This window comes from Mobula hypostoma, chromosome 11 (genome assembly GCF_963921235.1).
Source record: "Mobula hypostoma chromosome 11, sMobHyp1.1, whole genome shotgun sequence".
NCBI classification, from domain to species: domain Eukaryota; kingdom Metazoa; phylum Chordata; class Chondrichthyes; order Myliobatiformes; family Myliobatidae; genus Mobula; species Mobula hypostoma.
The window spans coordinates 1,934,464-1,945,024 of NC_086107.1; the positions used below are offsets into that span (position 1 = coordinate 1,934,464).

The 10,561-nt window shown below is 48.3% G+C and overlaps 1 protein-coding gene across 4 annotated transcripts in view; it reads right to left on the reverse strand.

Moving 5' to 3' along the window:
- mrvi1 (murine retrovirus integration site 1 homolog) overlaps positions 1-9,875 on the reverse strand; it is a 207,697-nt gene extending 197,822 nt beyond the window's left edge. For all 4 annotated transcript variants that reach the window (XM_063061569.1, XM_063061567.1, XM_063061565.1 and 1 more), the window contains exon 1: positions 9,663-9,875. The gene's annotated coding sequence lies outside the window, so the exon portion shown is untranslated. The remainder of the gene's footprint in view (positions 1-9,662) is intronic.
- Positions 9,876-10,561: the final 686 nt, after the last annotated feature.

Sequence of the window (10,561 nt, forward strand, 5' to 3'; positions counted from 1 at the left end):
GGAGGGGAGGCGTATCAAGGGCTCTGGTCACAGAGTGCAGGTCAATGGGCACTTTAATAGTTTGACACAATCCAGATGGGTTGAAGGGCCGGTGTCTGTGCTTTAGTGTTCTAAGATTCTATGTGACAATAATAAACCACTCACTTTTTACCAATCCTGACCTTTCTATTGTCTTTTGTATATACATTGTCCCTACTGTATGGGAACAAATTCTGTAGAATTGAGTTCCTCATCCCACTCACGTTATCAGTAAAGACAGAGGGATTTGCTTCATTAGTCACATACACATCAAAGCAAACAATGATAGGCCTTGTCTTTTGTGTCAACAACCAACGCAGTCCAAGTGAAACACAAAATGCTGGAGGAACTCAGCAGATCAGACAGCATGTACGGAGAGGAATAAACAGAGATTGGTCCTGATAAAGGACCTCGGCCAAAACTGTCGACTTTATTCCTCTCCATGGATGTTGCTAGACCTGCTGAGTGCCTCCAGCAGTTTGTGTGTGTTGTTCTGGATTCCCAGCATCCGCAGAATCTCTTGTGTTTACAACATGGTGCAAGGACGCGCTGGGGGCAGCCCACGAGTGTCGCCATGCTTCCAGGGCCAATGTAACATGCCCACGACTTACCAACCCTGAACTGTACATCTTTGGAATGTGGAGGAAACTGGAGCACGTGGAGGAAACCCACACAGTCATGGGGAGAGTGATCACTGGCGGTGCAAAGTGATTGACTAACTGCAGTCAACACACATCAAAGCAGTAGGCCAGGCAGCGTCTCTAGGAAGAGGTACAGTCGACGTTTCGGGCCGAGACCCTTCGTCAGGACTAACTGCAGTGCTTCCGTGCCTCACATAACCAGTCACCTGTTCTGTTTCGATTGTAGCTGAGCTCTGAGCAACTTGCTCACACACTCCAGCCCTCCCTCCCTTCGGCATTAAACTCAAGCAGGCCAGCTCGATGGCTCTGTGTCACCTCCTGGCCTCCTCCAAGCTAACAGGAGTCGCCTGCCACTCGGTTCTACCTCGTCGCCTGCAGCCTCATCCACAATCCTTCTTCATCCATTGAGCCAGTGACTCTGGCTGGCTCGCTGGCAAACGGCATGAAATTTGTTGTTTTGTAGCAGCAGTACATTGCAATGCATAGTAATTTAAAACTATAAATTAGAATAAGTATATATAAAAAGAATAATAAATTAAATAAGAGTGAAAAAATAGTGAGGTGGTGTTCATGGGTCCTGATGGCGGAGGGGAAGAGCCTGTTCCTTAAACGTTGACTGTGTGTCTTCAGGCCTCTGTACCTTCCCCCTGATGGTAGCAATGAGAAGGGGGCCTGTTCTGGGCAATAGGGGTCCTTAATGATGGATGCTGCCAGTTTGAGACATCACCTTTCAAAAGCATAGCCTTCAGTAACCTTATTACCTGTGAATTTTGTATTTGTTCTCTCTTGGTCCTGTGGCCTCCGGTAGCTTGTTATTCTGAAGTTATTGTGCGCCTCTGGATTGTCTCCGCTGCTCTGAGTTTGGGTCAACCCTCCTCTACATTTCCTGACACGCTGCACTAAAGAGGTTCAACATGGACACGCCCACAGCAGGTTTGAGACAGCCTCAAATGCCCACACACTGCAGTCCAAACTCACAACCTACCCAGAAATAACTCCGCTAAATTGTTTAAAAATGACATTTATAAATAGATTCCTTTCAGCACTGGAGCTATTTTAACTATTTAGTTATCATCAAACTTTAAAGGAGGCCCCTCCACTGGTCGGAGTTGGCCAATAATGTTGCAATCCAGCTGACTACGTGATACACAAGCCAGGGCAGTACGATATGGAGAGCAAGCTGTTGCCCGTGCAGCAGGCTTCCCCTCTCCACACAGCTGACGATTCAAAGGAACAGCAGAAACCAATAGTTTGGCACCAGCAGCATCTCAGTAGTTGCCAGTCAGCGTTGAACTCAAACCTGAGAAAATCTGCAGATGCTGGAAATCCAGAGTAACACACACAAAATGCTGGAGGAACTTAGCAGGTCAGGCAGCATCTATGGAAATGAATAAACTGTCAACATTTTGGGTCGAGACCCTTCATCAGGACTCAGGTGTAGGACTACCTCAGGGACTTCAGCTCTGGATTTTTCCCCGAAGCCTCCCCTGTGAGTGGGCAGAGCTTCCCTGTCAGTGGGCAGAGCTTCCCCATGGGTGGGCAGAGCTTCCCCATCGGTGGGCAGAGCTTCCCCGTCGGTGGGCAGAGCCTCCCCTGTGAGTGGGTAGAGCTTCCCCGTCAGTGGGCAGAGCTTCCCCATGGGTGGGCAGAGCCTCCCCTGTGAGTGGGTAGAGCTTCCCCGTCAGTGGGCAGAGCTTCCCCATGGGTGGGTAGAGCTTCCCCTTCAATGGGCAGATCTTCCCCATGGGTGGGCAGAGCTTCCCCATCGGTGGGTAGAGCTTCCCCGTCGGTGGGCAGAGCTTCCCCGTGGGTGGGTATAGCTTCCCCGTGGGTGGGCAGAGCTTCCCCGTGGGTGGGTATAGCTTCCCCGTCGGTGGGCAGAGCTTCCCCGTGGGTGGGTATAGCTTCCCCGTCGGTGGGCAGAGCTTCCCCGTGGGTGGGCAGAGCTTCCCCGTGGGTGGGTATAGCTTCCCTGTCAGTGGGCAGAGCTTCCCCATGAGTGGGCAGAGCTTCCCCGTGGGTGGGTATAGCTTCCCCATCAGTGGGCAGAGCTTCCCCATGGGTGGGCAGAGCTGCAAGGCAGAGTAGATTTGAGATCAGGTTTCCTTCTCCTAGATGAGCTGCCAACCACAGCTGACGAACCCCATCTGCATGGACATTTCATAAAACTAACCACCATAACACTACACAATAAAATGTTATCTGAATGAATTCTCAGCACCCCTCTATACGGAGAAGATCATTGTTTAAGACTTTGTGTTGCTGGAACCTGTTGGGCCCCTCCGCATTGACTTTTGAGTGGGGTTCTCGGCACTCTCGGGGTGATTAGTTGACGTCCGTGCGGTGTCTCTGGGATTCTCGGCACTCTCGGGGTGATTAGTTGATGTCCGTGCGGTGTCTCTGACTGCACTGTGTGACTCCCTGACTCACTGTCAACGCCAAGTTTATCGTCATCTGCACATGTCCGTGTGGGCACAGGTGCAGTGAGAAACTTACAGCAGCATCATCACAGCCACAGAGCATCAGATAAGGGGCACTCACAGGTAAAACAGAAATTTAAAAACTAATTTCACAAGGAATAACAATACAAAACTAAGTGCATGCTAGTGCAAAGTGATTAGAGTGTTGCTAAACTTGGGTGATTAGGACAGGCATTGAAAGAGAGAGCGGGTAAGTTCAAAGTTTCTTTTAAACACAGAGTGGTGGGTACTGGAATGCGCTGCCTGGGGTGGGGGTCCAGGCAGATATATTAGTGACATGTACATAGGCACATTAATGTGAGGAACATGAAACGATATGGACCTTGTGTAGGCAGAAAAGATTAGTTTAGTTGGCCATTTGATTACTAACTTAATTGGTGTGGCACAACATTTTGGGCTGGAGGGCCTGTTCCTGGGCTGTACTATCTGTGTTCTATGTTCGAAGTGAAAACACTGACCATAGTGTAAAAAACTTGCCCCCCACATCTCCTTTGAACTTGTCCCTCTCACCTTAAATGCCTGCCCTCTGGTATTAGACATTTCAACCCTGGGAAAAAGATACTGTCAAATCAGAGGTGCGGAGAAACTTCTTTAGCCAAAGGGTGGTGAACTTGTGGAACTTTTTGCCACATTAGCTGTGGAGGCCAGGTCATTGGTGTACTTGAGGCAGAGATTGATAGGTTCTTGATTGGACATGACATCAAAAGTTACGTGGAGAAGGCCGGGAACTGGGGTTGAGGAGGAGAAAAAAAAGGATCAGCCATGTTGAATGGTGGAGCAGACGATGGGCTGAATGGCCTAATTCTGCTGCTATCTCTTATGGTCTTATGTCTGCTCTATCTGTGCCTCCCATAATCTCAAAAACCACTATCAGGTCTCCCTCCGTCCCTGCCACTCTAGAAGAAGCAACCCACGTTTGTCCAACCTCTCACGATAGCACGTGTTCTTTCATGCAAGCAACGTTCTGGGAACCTCTCCTTAGCCCCCTCCAAAGTGTTAACGCATTTCCTGTGAAGGAGCAGCCAGATCTGAGTGCAATATGGTCATGAAGGAAGCCCACAGACATTAAGAGGTCCCGTCATCTGAAAGCAAACGGCAGCTAACAGCAACAACTTCTCTCTCTGTGTGACGTTGCTGCAGTGGTCTGGCATTTTCTTTCAGCTCAGTGCAGAGAGAGAGAGAGAGAGGTTACTGCTGTTCGCTTTCAGATGGTAGGATCTACGATGCACTGAACTCTGAACTAACCTGTGGTCGCCCCACTGAGCAATGTTAATACAAAAGAAGTTCACCCAATAACGCACACCCTCCAGGGACAACATGGTAGTGTAGTGGTTAGCGCAACACTTCACCGCACTGGTCCAGTGATCTCCAGTCAGGGTGCAAATCCCTCTGTTGTCTCTCAGGAGTTTGTACATTCTTCTTGTGACCATGTGGGTTACCTCCCAGTGCTCCAGTTTCCTCCCACAGTCCAAATACATACGGGGCCGTAGCTTACGGGCACACTATGTTGGTGCTGGAAGCATGGTGACATTTGTGGGCTGCCCCCAGCACGTCCTTGGACTGTGTTGGTCATTGACACAAACAACACACTTCACTGTATGTTTCAATATACATAAGGCAAATTAGAACTAATCTTTAATTGTTAACTCTGCAGCTTAAAATCAATTCCTCACTGTAAGGATCACATTTGAGCTTCCTAGGTTTCAATAAAATGTGGGTTCATAACCCTCCCCAGAGGCTACAAGAGGTGTCCTTCGTGACATACCACGGCCCAGGCCAAGGCACTGAACGTGGGCCCCTTCACCTCTCCACTGAACACAGAAGTTCCTTATTTCTAAAGAAACTTAAAATCCACAGTAGGAATTTACTAGAGGGAATGCTGAGCAATACAATATGCATGCATTCAGAAGGACGGGCTTATAAACCTCCTAAATGAGTGTCCCTTACAGAGTGAGGTGGTGGCACAATATTCCAATGTCACAACAGGTACTGATGCATTTGGAACAACCTGTCTGCATTTTTGCAATCATATTATCTCATATTGAAATCCAACATTCCTGATTCTTGGAGTGCAGGAGACCATGAGGTGATGGCATACAGGTGTAGAAGAGAAGGGACAGGGTTGTTTTCTCAGGAATGGGGAATCAACAACAAGAGGGTAGAGGTTTAAGGTGAGAGGGAAGGGATCTAATAAGAATGCGAGGGGAAATGCTTCCACATGGAGGGTGGCCAGTGTATGGAATGAGCTGCCAGAGGAAGTGGTTGATGCAGGTGCAAGAAGAACATGTAATAAGTTTAAACAAAGGAGATTCTGCTGATGCTGGAAATCCAGAGAAACACACACAAGATGCTGGAGGAACTCGGCAGGTCAGGCAGCATCTATGAAGAGGTACATTTCAGGCCAAGATCCTTTATGAGATGGAGTTCAGCCCAGATAAGTGTGAGGTGGTTCATTTTGGTAGGTCAAATATGATGGCAGAATATAGTATTAATGTTAAGACTCTTGGCAGTGTGGAGGATCAGAGGGATCTTGGGGTCCGAGTCCATTGGACACTCAAAGCCGCTGCGCAGGTTGACTCTGTGGTTAAGAAGGCATACGGTGCATGGGCCTTCATCAACCATGGGATTGAGTTTAAGAGCCGAGAGGTAATGTTGCAGCTTTATAGGACCCTAGTCAGACCCCACTTGGAATACTGTGCTCAGTTCTGGTCACCTCACTACAGAAAGGATGTGGAAACCATAGAAAGGGTGCAGAGGAGATTTACAAGGATGTTGCCTGGATTGGGGAGCATGCCTTCTGAGAATAGACTGAGTGAACTCGGCCTTTTCTCCTTGGAACAGCAGAAGATGAGAGGTGACCTGCTAGAGGTGTATAAGATGATGAGAGGCATTGATCATGTGGATAGTCAGAGGCTTTTTCCAGGGCTGAAATGGCTAACACGAGAGGGCTTAGTTTTATGGTGCTTGGAAGAACGTACAGAGATGTCAGGGGTAAGTTTTTTACGCAGAGAGTGGTGAGTGCGTAGAATGGGCTGCCAGTAACGGTGGTGGACGCGGATACGATAGGGTCTTTTAGGAGACTCCTGGACAGGTACATGGAGCTCAGAAAAATAGAGGGCTATGGGTAACCCTCGGTAATTTCTAAAGTAAGTACATGTTCGGCACAGCATAGTGGGCCGATAGCCTGTATTGTGTTGTAGGTTTTCTATGTTTCTATGAGACCCAGAATGTTGACTCTTTATTGCAGCCTGACCTGCTGGGTCCAGTGTTTTGTATGTAAAAGGTACCTGAACAGGTACACAGACAAGAAAGGATTGGAGAGATACGGGTCAAACACGGGCTAATGGGACAAGTTTAACTTGCAAGAGTTTGGCGATGTATCACGTCTCCTCAGATCCTAATGAAACATTGCTGCTGTCGTGCCTCCTTTGTAATTGCATCAATATGTTGGGCTGACCCTCAGAAATGTTTACACACAGCAACTTGAAACCACCCACATTTTCACTTCTGACACAAAGGTTGGGGGTGTTGTGGAGAGTCTGGAGGGCTGTCAGAGGTTACAGCGGGACATTGATAGGATGCAAAGCTGGGCTGAGAAGTGGCAGATGGAGTTCAACCCAGATAAGTGTGAGGTGGTTCATTTTGGGAGGTCAAATATGATGGCAGAATATAGTATTAATGGTAAGACTCTTGGCAGTGTGGAGGATCAGAGGGATCATGGGGTCCGAGTCCACAGGACACTCAAAGCTGCTGCACAGGTTGACTCTGTGGTTAAGAAGGCACACGGTGCATCAGCCTTCATCAACCGTGGGATTGAGTTTAAGAGCTGAGAGGTAATGTTGCAGCTATATAGGACCCTGGTCAGACCCCACTTGGAGTACTGTGCTCAGTTCTGGTCACCTCACTACAGGAAGGATGTGGAAACCATAGAAAGGGTGCAGAGGAGATTTACAAGGATGTTGGCTGGATGGGGGAGCATGTCTTATGAGAATAGGTTGAATGAACTCGGCCTTTTCTCCTTGGAGCGACGGAGGATGAGAGGTGACCCGATAGAGGTGTGTAAGATAATGAGAGGCATTGATCGTGTGGATAGTCAAAGGCTTTTTCCCAGGGCTGAAATGGCTAGCACAAGAGGGCACAGTTTTAAGAGAGTGGTGAGTGTGTGGAATGGGCTGCCGGGGACGGTGGTGGAGGCAAATATGATAGGGCCTTTTAAGAGACTCCTGGACAGGTACATGGAGCTTACAAAAATAGAGGGCTATGGTAACCCTAGGTAATTTCTAAAGTAAGTACATGTTCGGCACAGCATTGTGGGCCGAAGGGCCTGTATTCTGCTGGAGGTTTTCTATGTTTCTATGTTTTTATGATCCCTCGATGAGGACTAGTGTGTGTTTCTTTAACTCCCCCTTCCTTAAGTTCACAGTCAATTACTTGGCCTTACTGATGTTGAGAGAAAGGTTATTGCTGCGACACCACTCAACCAGTTGACAGCTGGAAATTTGTGAGTCTTTCATGTCATATCCAGTCTCCTCAAACTCCTGATGGAAACATAACTGGTGAGCGCAGCAGGTCAGCAGCATCTCTAGGAAGAGGTACAGTCGACGTTTCCGGCCGAGACCCTTCGTCAGGACTAACTGAAAGAAGAGATAGTAAGAGATTTGAAAGTGGGAGGGGGAGGGGAGATCTGAAACGATAGGAGAAGACAGGAGGGGGAGAGATGGAGCTAAGAGCTGGAAAGTTGATTGGCAAAAGGGATACAAGGCTGGAGAAGGGAGAAGATCACGGGATGGGAGGCCTACGGAGAAAGAAAGAGGGAGTGGGGGGAAAAAACCCAGAGGATGGGCAAGGAGTTACAGTGAGAGGGACAGAGGGAGAAAAAAGAGAGAATAAAAAGGGGGGAAAGAAAAATAATAAATAAATAAATAAATAAATAAGGGATGGGGTACGAAGGGGAGGTGGGCATTCCCTCATTTATTTATTTATTTACTCGCCCTTTTTTCTCCCTCTGTTCCTCTGACTATACCCCTTGCCCATCCTCTGGGTTCCCCCTCCCCCTTTTCCTTCTCCCTGGGCCTCCTGTCCCATGATCCTCTCATATCCCCTTTGCCAATCACCTGTCCAGCTCTTGCCTCCATCCCTCCCCCTCCTGTCTTCTCCTATCATTTTGGATCTCCCCCTCCCCCTCCCACATTCAAATCTCTTACTCACTCTTCCTTCAGTTAGTCTTGACGAAGGGTCTCGGCCTGAAACGTCGACTGTACCTCTTCCTATAGATGCTGCCTGGCCTGCTATGCTCCACCAGCAAATTTGATGTGTGTTGCTTGAATTTCCAGCATCTGCAGATTTCCTCATGTTTGCGATGAAATACAGCTGCTGCCATGCCATTCTTTGTGATTGCATCGATATGTTGGACCCAGGACAGAGCCTCAAAGATGTTGATACCCAGGAACTTGAAACTGCCCAGCCTTTCCACTGCTGATCCCTCAGTGAGGACTGGTGTGTGCTCTCTCAACTTCCCCTTCATGAAGTCCACAATCAATCCCTTGGTTTTACCCATGGCAAATTTCACCACACACACCAGTGATATTAAACCCGATTCTGATTCTGAATCTGGGTCAGCATGGATCAGTTGGGCTGAAGGGTCTGTTTTCATACTGTATGACTCTGTGACTAAGAAACAAAAGATCCTCCTTAGGTCCTGCAGTCAATGTTAATCCCTTAATCAAAATCACGGAAACAGATTATCCGATTACAGTTTATGGGACTGAGTTCTGCACAAATTGGCAACAGGTTACACTTTGAAAACAGTTCATTAGCTGAAATCAATTTCTCCAGCCTCTGCAAACAACACACAAAAAATGCTGGAGGAACTCAGCAGGCCAGGCAGCGTCTATGGAAAAGAGTTGTCGATGTTTCAGGCTGAGTACAGCCCAAAACGTCAGCTGTACTCTTTTCCACAGATGCTGCCTGACCTGCTGAGTTCCTCCAGCATTTTATGTGTGTGTGTTGCTCTGGATTTCCAGCATCTGCGGGATCTCGTGTGTTTATCACCGGCTGTCAACTGCTTTGGGTAGTTCTGGGACTGCGGAAGGTGCTACACAAACGCAGCTCTCTCCTTGCTGAACTGGTGAGGAAGAAAGCGACCGACGAGACAGTCACATCCAATGAAGACATGCTCTGAACGTCTCCCCGGTTGTTAGTTCGACTGTACAGAAGGAATTGGTATCCGTAAGACACGAGAGCAGAATTAGGCCATTCGGCACATCAATGGAGAACTTTCTGATGGCATAGTTCTGTTTTCCACTGACTGCCGACAGCCAGCAGTGAACTACAATAGTCTCACAGTAAATCGCAACATCACAACAGTTACAGAACTACATGAGAAATCGCCACTCTCTCTCTCTCTCTCTCCTATTGCATGCAGTTAGTTAATTACACAGGCGAGATGCGATCTTTACAGGCTGCTGCTGCCTGTAGCATTCCTCCGACCGGTCTTTACAAACTTGAGACAAGGGTACTGTACCTGGTCAGGGGTAGGAGACACAAGGAGGACTCTGTACTCTGTCGTCAGGACCCAGTGCTCAGATTCCGTTATACAAATCCTCCTAAACACTCACTGGCTCAGTACGGACTGTCAGGCTAATTCCTGCTATTCTCAGCCCAGCCTCTCTCTCACTCCTGGGAGCTTTTACCATTTAAGGGCAATGTTCCATCAGGTCCTGTTTCTCTTGCTCTCTCTCCCTCTCTCTCTCTCCCTCCCTCTCTCTAGCTATCACTCTCTCCCCCTCACTCCCTCCCTCTCTCTCAGTCTCTCTCACTTTCTCTTACAGTTTCTCTCTCTCTCAGTTTGTTTCTCTCCACCTCTGTCTCTTTCTCAGTCCCTCCACCTCTCTCTCACTTCCTCCCCTCCATATCTCCTCCTTCCCCCCCCCCGTGTCCCGTTCTCCCTCATTTCTCCGTCTCTCTCCCCCCTCCCATTCCAATGGTCCCACACGTTTCTCAACCTCCTCTCTCCCCTCTCCTGCCTCCGGGCCAATCAGTCAAAACATGAAAAGGGAACTTTGTTTAACTTTGCCTCTGGAAAATCAGCTTCTCTTTGAGGACAAGCTCAAAGTCAGATAAATAAGCAACACACACACACAATGCTGGAGGAACTCAGCAGGTCAGGTAGCTCAGAAACTCAACACAAACTTCACAGCATACATAATGCCAGTGACATTAAACCTGATTCTTACTACTGATGGAAATGAATAAACAATCAACGTTTCAGGCTGAGACCCTTCATTAGAACGGGAGAAGATGCCTGAATAAGGTGAGGGAAGGGGAGGAGGACAAGCTGGCAGGTGATAGGTGAGAGCAGGTGAGGATGAAGGTGGGTGGGTGGGGAAAGGGGATGAAGTAAGAGGCTGGGAGATAAAGGGC